Here is a 12519-nt window from a genome sequence, read left to right as displayed (position 1 = left end):
CATTTCAGTTCTATTATTTTGCAACAAATAATACATATATCATTTGGATAGTGGGTTCTTTGATCTTAACAACCTTGAAGTTGTTTAGGTAGTGGGTCTAACTATCTTCCACAACTCCTAACAGGGTTGAAATCTCCTAACGGGGATTCAAAGTCTCCTAAAAAGGACTCATATGTACTAAATATTGTAATAGACTCCTAATAAGATCTATCCTCTAACAAGGAATATTTATATTAGTACATCATCTTATGGGTACCATCCCCATCAAGGTTTTCCCTCTATTGAAGGGTTTCCCTAGCTAACATATATAGTTTTAATTATGTATGAATATCTTGTTGTGGTTTCAATTTATATTACTCACATGGTTAAGTTTGTTTAAGGTTAATGATGGTGAAAATAGTTGGTGAGTTTATTCACCCCCCTCTTAGTTATATCAGTGGACTATATAATCTAATAATTGGCATTAGAGAATCAAGTCCTTGAAAATAAGGCTTAACAACTTTGGGAGATTTATAGCAAATATGTTTAGGAAGGATAGTCCACGATTCGATGCAGCCAACTATGATAGTTGGAAGGAAAAGATGAAAAATCATCTGCTATGCATGGGTCCAAGATATTGGCTTTTGACGAAAGCTAAGAATGCAATTTTTGAAGAATCAGAGCTAGATGAATGTAGTGAGGGAGAAAGAGATTTGTTCATGTGTAGCATGAGAGCTAGAGAAGCCCTACTATTAGCTCTTCTAGAGAATGAATACAATCATGTAAATACATTTCAAACTTCTCATAAAATTTGGAAAGCATTAGAAGTTACTTTTGAAGGTAATGATAATGCAAAAAGAATGGGATCACAAAATTGGATTTACAAATTTCAAGATGCTAAGATGATGGAAGATGAATTTGTGAGAAGTTATGTAGGAAGAATATCAGAAATTGTTGGAGGAATCCGGTCTCTTGGTGGAACTAAAGAAGATGATGAGGTTATATGGAAGATCTTGAAAAGTTTAACATGACCATTCAAGCAAACAACTTAGATGATTCAGCTAGTAATGCCCTGCACCAAAGGTTTCACAAAGGAAATATTGCTTGGAAGATTAGAATTTATAGAAGCAGAAATGAGATAGTTTGGAGAATCAACCAAACTTGAGACTACTTTCAGTTCTCTAAAAATTTGACCTAATCTATCAAGAAGTACAAGTGAAAGATGATACTTTTCTAGTAGTATAATATCTAAAGAAGGTAAAAGGATTGAAGAAGGAATAGCCCTTTTGGTAATAAGAGAGAAAGATGGTATGAAAATATTTAAGTTTTGGAGTTGTGATGAATATGGTGATTATGCATCTAAATGTCCCAAAAGAGAGAAAAAGTTTAAAGGAAAATTTAAGCCTAGAACAAATAAGGATAGAAATTATTTATATGCTAATGAGGATGAAGAATTTGATGAGAGAGATTAGAGTGAAAGTGATGATGAATTAGGATTTGTGGGTATCAAGGAAGATGATCTTGATAGAGTAATTAGAGAAGAGAGAGATCTAGTTACCCAAGTTGAGAAGAAATTAGATTGGATAATTGATAGTTGATGTTCACATCACATGACTAGTCATATGAATAAATTTTTTTAAGTTTAAAAATTATGATAGAGGTATTCTTTGAGTTGCTAACAATGCATCTTGTCATATCACAGGGACTAGATCTATTACTCTTGATGGTAAAACTAACACTAATGATGTTTACTTTGTTGATGGTTTGAAACATTGTTTGGTAAGTGTTTGACAATTGGTAGACAAGGGATATCTATTCAAGTTCACAGAAAAAACTTGCATTATCAAAGATAAAGATGGTAAGTTTACTAGTAATGGAACTAGATCCAGAGGTAATATATTTCAGTTGAATCCTACTAAAATAACATGTTTGGTTGCAAAGGTTGACAACAATTGGTTATGGAATAGAAGGTTTTGTCATATAAAATTTGATAATATTGTGAAGGTAAGCAGTACATTTGTAGTGAGAGATCTACCTAAGATTAGTAAGCCTACTAATGTTGTCTGTAAGGAATGTATTTTGGCTAAGCAGAGGAAAGTATCTTTTCCTAGCAAGAAGTTCTCTACTACAGAGAAATTGGAGATTGTTCACATAGATCTAAGTGGTCCTGCAAGAACTAGAGGATTCTATGGTGAAAGGTACTTTATGATTTTTTTTGATGATTTCATTAGAATGATGTGGGTAGCATTTCTTAAGGAGAAGTTTGAAGCTTTTGAGAAATTTAAGATATTTAAGAATATAGTTGAAAATGAATCCAGTATCCAGATAAAATGTTTGAGATTAGAGAGAGGAGGAGAGTTCACCTCTAGAGAGTTCAACATGTTTTGTGAAGAGAATGGAATAAAAGATAGTTATCTTCACCTAGAACACCTGAACAAAATGGGATTGTTGAAAGAAGGAACAAGTCAGTATGAGAAGTAGCAAAAGCGATGCTATTTGATAATGATGTATCAAATACATTTTGGAAAGAAGCAGTTAAGATTGTGGTATATACTCTAAATAGAGTACAGATTACAAAAGGTATGAACAAGACACTCTATGAGTTATGGTTTGGTCATTCACCATCAGTCAAGTATTTTAGAATATTTAGAAATAAATGTTACATAAAGAGAGATGATGATATTGGTAATTTTGATCCTAGAAGTAATGAAGGTATGTTTCTTGGTTACTCATTAAAAAGTAAAGTATATAGATGTTTCAACTATAGAACTAAAACAATAGTTGAGTGCACAAATGTAAAGATTGATGAAAAGTTTGGTACTAAAGAGAAGACAATAGATTATAATTTTGATGAAGATGAGGATAATTTTGGAGTTGTTACATAGAATGTTGAAGTTCTTTTTTAGACTAATAATAACTTGTAGAATGATGTATCTATTGAGCATACAGAAGAAAAAATATCTCAACCTAGAGAAGAGATAAAGAGTTGAGATGTCAACTCCTACTTCCAATAGAAACATGGCAAAGAATCACTCTCTAGAGAAGATAATTGGGAGCAAGGATAAAGGTGTCATGAAAAGGTACAAAGTGAATGAGGAATTATGTCTAATTTCTCAAGTGGAACCTAAGAGAATAGATGAGGCATGTAAGGCTGATCACTAGATGCAAGAAATGAAAGAAGAACTAGATTAGATTGTGAAGAATGAGATATGAGAATTAGTTCCTAGACCTAAACACAAAAATGTTATAGGAACCAAGTGGGTATTTAGAAATAAGATGAATGAGCAAGGAGAAGTTGTGATAAACAAGGCCATACTTGTTTGCAAAGGTTACTCATAGCAAAAAGACACAGATTATGTAGAAAATTATGCACCCATGGAAAGAATGGAAGTAGTAAGGATGTTCTTGGCTTATGCAGCAAACAAAAAGTTCAAGGTTTATTAGATGGATGTCAAATCAGATTTTTTGAATGGAGAACTTGAAGAAGAAGTCTACATCAAGTAACCTAATGGATTCCCTCTAACAAAAGAAAAAGAATTTGTATGCAGACTAAAGAAAGCATTGTATAGTCTGAAGCAAGCACCTAGAACCTAGTATGCAAGGTTGGACATGTATTTGTCTAAGCTTGGATTTATCAAAGGTACAGAAAATGGTAATTTGTATCTAAGAAAAAATGATGATGGTTAGTTTATCATTTTAAGATTTGTGGATGACATGATATTTAGAGGTAATGATAAAAAAAGTGATAAGTTTTCTTAAGAGATGAAAAATGAATTTGAAATGAGTGTGATAGGAGAAATGAAGTTTTTCCTAGGATTGTAGATTGTGCAAAGTAGAGATGGGATATTTATTTCACAAACCAAGTATCTAAAAAGACTTGTTAAAAAGATTTGGTTTAGAAAGTTGCAAACCTGTTGGTAAACCCATTATATTTGGTTACAAGTTATCTAGTAAAGATAAAACACCTATTGTTAAGAAAATGAAGTATAGATATATGTTTGGAGGATTGAAATATCTAACTCACAATAGACTAGATATAGTAAATGTAGTTGGGATTGTAGAAATATTTCAAGATGATCCTAAAGAGTGTCATTATGTAGCAATAAAGAGAATATTTAGATATTTTAAGCGTACATTTAATTATGGAATCTAGTATGACAGATCAAATAATTTCAGTTTGTGTGCATATTCTGATGCAGATTGAGTAGGCAGTATGGATTAAAAAAAGAACACTAGTGGTGGAGCATTCTTTCTTGGAGGAAGATTGGTTTCTTGGTTGAGAAAGAAATATGACTATATATCATAGAGTATAGCTGAGGCAGATTATGTTGTAGCAACAAATAACTGTAATCAAGTTATTTTTAGAAGCATGAATACTGATGATACTTCTATGGGGGAGTATTGTAGAAACATGATTAGATCATTATCATGATGATATGTTACATTCATGATTGTGTTTTTCATTAATGTCAACATAGCAATTTTCTATGGTATCTGATAGAAGAAGAATGAAAATATCAAGTTGGTATAGATATATTGTTGAGTACTTTCACTAGCAAGGTTAAAGGGAGATAATATTAAGTGTCTAATATATACAACTAATCTCAAAAGCATAAGATATTAAGTCTGGAAGAAGTTATGCAAGTTTCAGTGAAGACTATTCTAAGATAGAGTTTACAAAAGCATGTTTTGGTAAACTTGTTATATCTCTTAGCATAGTTGTTATTCTGAAAAGCCAAAGTTAAATATGTGTAGAATACATTTTGGGGATGATGTGGCTAAGCTTGCTCATCATAATGTTACATGTATGGAAAGTTATTTGAGTTACAAGGTGAAACATTAGTGTTATTGCTAAGTGTAAGATGTTCTTAATGAGGTCCTATAGTAATTAATTGAGAAGGTGTAATAGCTGACTCAATGAATTGTGTTATGGATTTTGTATAAAGGAAGGAGATTTTACTTTATCATGTATGGATGCAAGTGAATAATTGTAAGCAACACAAAGAGCAGAATGTGAAGATAAGCTAAGTAGAGCAAAGTTGGAGAAAACTTTGTTGCCAAAGTTTTATTTGATGATCCAAAGTTTATTATTTGGATTATGGTTTGTGACCTAGTCTAAAAGGTCTGGAAGTGATTGGTCTAGTTGACAGGACAAAGGAAAGAAGTTAAAGTATAATACAAACAATGATTCTGCAAGGAATAGTTAAGAAATTAGTTGGTCAATGAGTTTAGTGGTCTTGCAGTAGAAGTTGTTTGGACAGTGGGTCCTTCTATCTTTCGTAACTCCTAATAGGGTTGGCATAACTTCTAATAGGGTTCAAATCTCCTAATAGGGATTCAAAGTCTCCTAACAGGGACTAATATGTAATAAATGCTGTAATATATTCCTAACAGGGTCCTTTCTCTAACAAGGAATATTTATATTAGTACATCATCTTGTGGGCATCATTCCCATCGAAGTTTTCCCTTTGACAAAGGGTTTTCCTAGTTAACATATCTAGTGTAATTGTATATGTGCATCTTAGTATGGTTGTTTTTTACTTTGGTTGAATGATTAAGATTATTTAATGTTGACAAATGTTTTAATTATTGGATAATTGATTCACCCCCCCCCCCCTAGTTATCTTGGTGGACAATTATTTTTAACAATTGGTATTAGAGCATTCAGTCCTTGAAGATAAAGCTTAACAACTTTGGGAGATCCATGAAAAAAATGCAAAAATGATAGTCCAAAGTTCAATGGAACAAATTATGACAATTGGAAGGAAAATATGAAGACACATTTACTATGTATGGGTCTAGGATATTAGATCTTAACAAAATCAGAAAATATAATTATTGCCGAAAGTTCATTGGAGACTTGTAGTGAGGATGAGAGAGAAACTTTCATTTGTGACATGAGAGATAGAGAAGAACTATTGTCTACACTTCTTGAAATTGAATACAACAAGGTAAAGTCACTTGACACTTCTCATAAAATTTGGAAAGCTTTAGAAAATAGTTTTGAAGGTGATGAACATTCTAAGAAATTGAGGCTAAAAAGTTGGATTTGTGCATTTCAAGATGCTAAAATGATCGAAGATCAAAGATGAATCTATAAGAATATATTTAGCTAGGATATTAGAAATTACTAAATGTATTAGATCTCAAGGAGGAATCAAGGAAGATGTGATCTAGAAAATATTGAAGAGCTTAACACCACCATTTAAGCAAGCAGTTCAAATGATACAGTTGTTGATCTCTTGTACCAAAGATTTAACAAAGGAAACATTACTTGGGAGACTTGAAACAATTGAGAATGAGCTTAGATAGTCCAAAGAATTAACTAGATTAGAAATAGTTTTCAATGCCCTAAATATTCAACCTAGTTTATCCAGAAGCACAAGTGCTAGAGGAGACATTCTTAGCAGTAGCAGATTTGATGAGGATAGAAAGATAGGAGTAGCCATTCTAGTAAAAAGAGAAAAGGATGGTAAGACATTTTTTAAATGTTGGACTTGTAATGAGTTTGGTCATTATGCATCTAAGTGTCCTAAAAGAGAGGAAAAATATAAAGGAAAGTTCAAACCTAGAAGAGATAGAGAGTGTCTATATGCAAATGAAGAAGATGATTCTGATGAACAAGAAATAAGTGCTAGTGATGATGAAATAGGATTTATAGCAATAAAAGAAGAAAGTCTAGAGAAAATGGATTTGGCATCATAGCTTGAAAATAAATCTAATTGGATAATTGAAAATAGTTGTTTACATCATATGATTAGTGATATGACCAAGTTTGTTGACTTCAAAAGTCATGATCAATGCATTTTCAGAGTTGGAAACAATGTAGCATGCCATGTTAAAGGTATTGGATCTATAACTCTTGATGGTAAAACTAACATTGAGGATGTATATTTTGTTGATGGTTTGAAGCATAATCTTCTAAGTGTTGAAAAACTAGTGGATAAAGGTTATTAGTTACAATTCATAGAGAAGACATGCATGATCAGAGACAAAGATGGAAAGGTAATTAGAATAGGAACCAGATCTAGAGGTAATGTATTTCTGCTAAATCCAACTACAATGACATGTTTTGTTTCTAAGGTATATTATAGCTGGTTATGGCATAAAATATTTTGTCATATAAACTTTGATAGCATTGTGAAAACTAGTAGTATGTTTGCAGTTAGAGATTTGCCTAAGATTGTTTATCTTAATAACACAATTTGCAAGGAGTGTGCATTGGAAAAGTATACCATAACTTCTTTTACTAACAAGAAGTTTAATACTACAAAAAAATTGGAGATTGTATATATAGATCTTAGTGGTCCTACAAAGACTAAAGGATTCTATGGTGAAAGGTATTTCATGATTTTAGTTGATGACTTTTCTAGAATGATGTGGGTTGCATTTCTTAAAGAAAAATTAGAGGCATTTGATAGGTTCAAGCTATTCAAGAATAGAGTTGAGAATGAATTAGGTATGAAGATTAAATGTTTAAGATCACTCACCTATAGTTAAGTATTTCATAATTTTTGGTAGCAAATGTTATATAAAAAGAGATGATGATGTTGGTAAGATGGATGCTAGAAGTGATGAAGGTATGTTTCTTGGTTATTCATTGAAAATAAGATCTTATAGATGTTATAATCTAAGAACTAAGACTATTGTTGAGAGTGAAAATGTAAGATTTGATCAGAAATTATTGATGCAAGAAAGAGTAGTTGATTAAAATTTTGATGATGAGAATGTTGTTAAAGAATCATCCACCAGAACATATCATTGGAAGTGGAGATAAAGGTGTGATGACAAGAAGCAGAATCAATGAAGAACTATGTCTGATATCTCAAGTTGAACCAAAGATTGCAGATAAAGCATGTAAAGATGACTATTGGAAGGAAGCTATGAAATAATAATTGGATCAAATAATAAAGAATGAGACATGGGAATTGGTCCCTAGACCAGTAGACAAGATTGTGATAGGAACAAAATGGGTATTTAGGAACAAGAAGAATGAACAAGGTGAAGTTGTAAGGATCAAAGCAAGATTGGTATGTAAAGGTTACTTTCAACAAGAAGGAATAAACTTTGATGAAATCTATGATCTCATGTCAAGAATAAAAGTAATAAGGTCATTTTTAGCCTATACAGCACATAAGAAATTCAAAGTGTCTCAAATGGATGTCAAGTCAGCATTTATGAATGTAGAACTTGAAGAAGCAATATACATAGAATAGATTGAAGGCTTTCTTTTAATAGATGAAAAAGACATAGTATGCTGATTGAAGAAAGCATTGTATGGCTTGAATCAAGCACCCAAAACTTTTGTATGCAAGGTTGGACAAGAATTTAACAAAGTTTGTATTTAGCAAAGATATGATAGACACTAATCTATATTGAAAAGAAATAGATGATGGATTGATGATTTTGGTAATATTTGTTGATGATATCATATTTGGAGGACATGATGATGAAAGTGACAATTTTGTAGAAGAAATAAAGAAGGAATTTGAAATGAGTATGATAGGATAGATGAAATACTTCCTAGGATTACATATTGTATAGGACAAAGAAGGAATATTTATTTTTCAAACTAAGTATTTGAAAGATCTACTAAAAAAGTTTGGTTTGGAAACATGTAAACTAGTTGGAACACCTATGGTAACTAAACACAAGTTATCTTCAAAGGATGAGACACCTACTATTGAGTAGAAGTACAAATCTATGATTGGAGGGTTAAAATATATGACTCACACAACGCTAGATATAGCTAATACAGTTGGAATATTTGCAAGATTTCAAGCTGATCCTAGAGAAACACATTATCCTATAGTTAAAATAATATTTAGATACCTTAAAGGAACACTAGATTTTGGATTATGGTATGATAGATCTAATGATTTCACTTTATATTCTTATACAGATGTTGATTGGGTAGCCAGTATGGATGATAGAAAGAGTACCAATGGTGGAGCCCTCTTTCTTGGAGGAAAATTGGTTTTTTGGTTAAGTAAGAAGCATGATTGTATCTCATAGAGTACAATAGAAGTAGTATATATTGTAGCAACAAACAATTGTAATCAAGTTATTTGGATGAAACAGATGCTAAAGGATATACGAATAGAATTCAGTGAACTTGTTGTCATACATTGTGATAACACAAGTATAACGAATATGTTAAAGAATCCAATGTTACATTCTAAAACTAAGAACATTTCTATCAAGTATCACATGTTGAGAGAGAAAGTTGAAAAAAAGGAAATCAGATTGGAGTATATAAGTACCAAAGAGTAGATTGTAAATATTTTCACTAAGCCTCTTCCCAAAGAGAATTTTGAGTATTTGGAAGGTATGCTAGGGGTTATGCCCCTTCCTACATCAGAGTAGATGATTCAAGAGTGCATCAGTCCAATATAATAGAGCACTATTATTTGTCCAGATTGAATGCTGATGGTTCCTATATGGGGGATTATCTATGATGGAAAGAGTCATCTAGGACTCTTGTTGGATGTTATTTTGAACAGTGTATTTGGACTCTCAAGCAAGTAAGAGACAATTGTTGTAGAGATTGATGGTTGCTGAAAACTTTGACATTAATGTCAATGGGGGAGAGATTACAACATGAAAACCAATTTGATATAGAGCACATTGAAGGGAGATATTGCAACATGATATAGAGTACATTGAGGTATATTGATGGGGGATAATGATTGATGAAGAGGATTTGAAAAGAAAGATTCACAATCTTTTACAGTTGGTATTTTTGGAACTAGATGTTTTTCATCTATGTTGCGATCAAATCCAAAGGAGGAGACTATTGGAAGCATGAATTTTGATGATACTTATATGGGGGAATATTTTAGAAACATGATTAGATCATTATCATGATGATATGTTACATGCATGACTGCGTTTTTCATTGATGTCAACATAGCAATTTTTTGTGGTATTTGATAGAAGAACAACAAAAAAATCAAGTTGGTATAGATAGATCATTCAGTACTTTAACTAGCAAGGTTAAAGGGAGATAATAATAAGTGTCTATTATATGCAAATAACCTTCAAAGTATAAGAAATTAAGTCTGGAAGAAGTTGTGCAAGTTTTGGTGAAGACTATTTGAGATAGAGTTTACAAAAGCATGTTCTAGTAAACTCATTATATCTCATAGCATAGTTGTTATTATGAAAAGATGAAGTTAATAATGTTTAGGATATATTTTGAGATGATGTCGCTAAGATCACTCATCATAATGCTACACATACAAAAATTTACTCAAGTTACAAGGTGAAAGATTAGTGTTATCGCTAGGTGTAACATGTTCTTAAAGAGGTGCTATAATAATTAATTGAGAAGGTGTAACAACCGACTCAAGGAATTTTTTTATGGATTCAGTATAAAGGAAGGAAATTTTCCTTTATCATGTGTGGATGCAAGTGAATGATTGTAAGCAACATAAAGATTGAAATGAGAAGATAAGTTAAGAAGAGAAAAGTTGGAGAGAACTTTGTTGCCGAGGTTTTATTTGATGATCCAAAGTTTATTATTTGGATCCAAGGTTTGTGACCTAGTCTACAAGGTCTGACAGTGATTGGTCTAGTTGAAAAGATAGAGGAAATAATTTAAATTACAATATAAACAATTATTATACAAGGAATATTTGAGAGATTAGTTGGATAGTGAGTTTAGTGGTCTTTCCCCAGAAGCTATTTGGATAGTGGGTCCTTCTATCTTCCACAACTCCTAACAGGGTTGTCACAACTACTAACAGGGTTGGAATCTTCTAACAAGGATTAAAAGTTTCCTAATAGGGACTCATATGTACTAAATGTTATAATAGACTCCTAATAGGGTCCATATTCTAACAAGGAATATTTGAATTAGTACATCATCTTGGGGGCATCATTCCCACTAGAGTTTTCCCTTTGATCAAGGGTTTCCCTAGTCAACATATCTAGCATAATTATGTATGTGCATCTTAGTATGGTTGTTTACTTTTGTTGAATGGTTAAGATTATTTAAGGTTTATAATGTAATGTCCCCTTTCTAGCATTCATAGCATGATGTTGTCATTAACCTATTTCCCCACAGTCCCGTAGGCTAACTAGAACATTAAAGGGGCTTAGAGGCCATTTGACCTAGACAGTTTTTAGTTGCAAGTCTTTCTGAGGGGTTCTGAGGAAACTTTGAGCATACTTACTATTTATAGTAAGTCATCTTGGACATGGCTGGACATTCAGTCACAGTGGTATATTGATGGTAATTGTTTAAAATCGACAGGAAAACTTATTTATCATTGATAAGATTTGTTATGCATTGATAAAGCCATTTTATAAAGTTAAATTTAAATATTTAACTTTATTAATGCATAGACTATAGTTTGTGGGAAATATTTAAATTAAAAGAGTTCCCTTTATTTTTATAACACATTGGAGACATAAGGTACATAAACGGAGTTATGTTTTATCCCACATTGAGAAAATGAAGGATTGAGCTCTTGTGAGAACACTATAAAAGAAATGGAAGAGCTTTTTTTATTGTATGCTTGGATGAAGATTAATGTTATGTTGTTGGATATCTGATTATTGGGCTTGGAGGACGGAATCCCTCTTTGCTAGCATTCTCTTCGCTGTTGGAAGACACAGTCAGGAGGATCAAGGGTGTTTTCACTTCAGGAAACACACTGGGTTTCATTTGGGGCGTTTGCATAAAGAAATTTACAAGGGTTTGAGGTGCAGATCTAAAGTTAGTTATTGCTATAGTGTCGCATGAACAGTATTTTGCTACAGTCGGCATGAGAAGTAGTTTGCTACAGTACGGCGGGAACAATGTTGGTATCAAGTTTACTTGTTTTTCCGGTTGATTAGAAGTTTGGAGGGCTGGCCGACTACATCTGCAAAATACTATGGCAACTAATTCCAGGTTTCTTCTGTAAAATTTTGATATTTTGCATAATAATTGTTGAATACAAGTCTGAATAGTTGTTGCAACCTTTAAGGTAGTTGTAAGTGCACATCTACATTTAAAAATTACCCTTTATTAGCAGATTGAAAGAGTTTCTGGATTTTTCATATACTATTGAATGTGTGCCAAGTGTTTGTGAAAATGTTATGATGTGTATTATGCATTTTAATGTCACTTCATAGTTGTTCATAAATATACTCATTGGAAAGCAATTTATTGAGGAAATCAGCTTTATGAGTTTGCATACAAAGTGTTTGAAAATTTTCCTTAAGTTAAATTTCTGCAAGTCAAAGTTCAAATCAGGGGAGGATATTACAGTGGTATTAGAGCTATAAGTCCTACCATCCTATGGAGGTCTTATAGGAAATTTGGAACTGGTGGATAGAGGGGAAAGTGTTTGATGAAATGTCAAAACACTAAAATCAAAGCATTTATGTTTGAGCATGCGAGAGGGGCCTTATAATTTCTACAATACCAGAGCAAGACAAAGTAGGAGTTCAGACCTACAAAGAAAATAGTCTAGTTCATCCGTACAGGGGGGTATAGAATCCAATCATACAGACATAGTGAAGGTATTCTTTGATCAAGACAATAATATG

Source organism: Cupressus sempervirens, chromosome 4 (genome assembly GCF_028749045.1).
Source record: "Cupressus sempervirens isolate cs-2001-9-10 chromosome 4, ASM2874904v1, whole genome shotgun sequence".
NCBI lineage: Eukaryota > Viridiplantae > Streptophyta > Pinopsida > Cupressales > Cupressaceae > Cupressus > Cupressus sempervirens.
The sequence above is the reverse complement of the archived record's forward strand: the minus strand, read 5'-3'. Positions refer to the sequence as shown.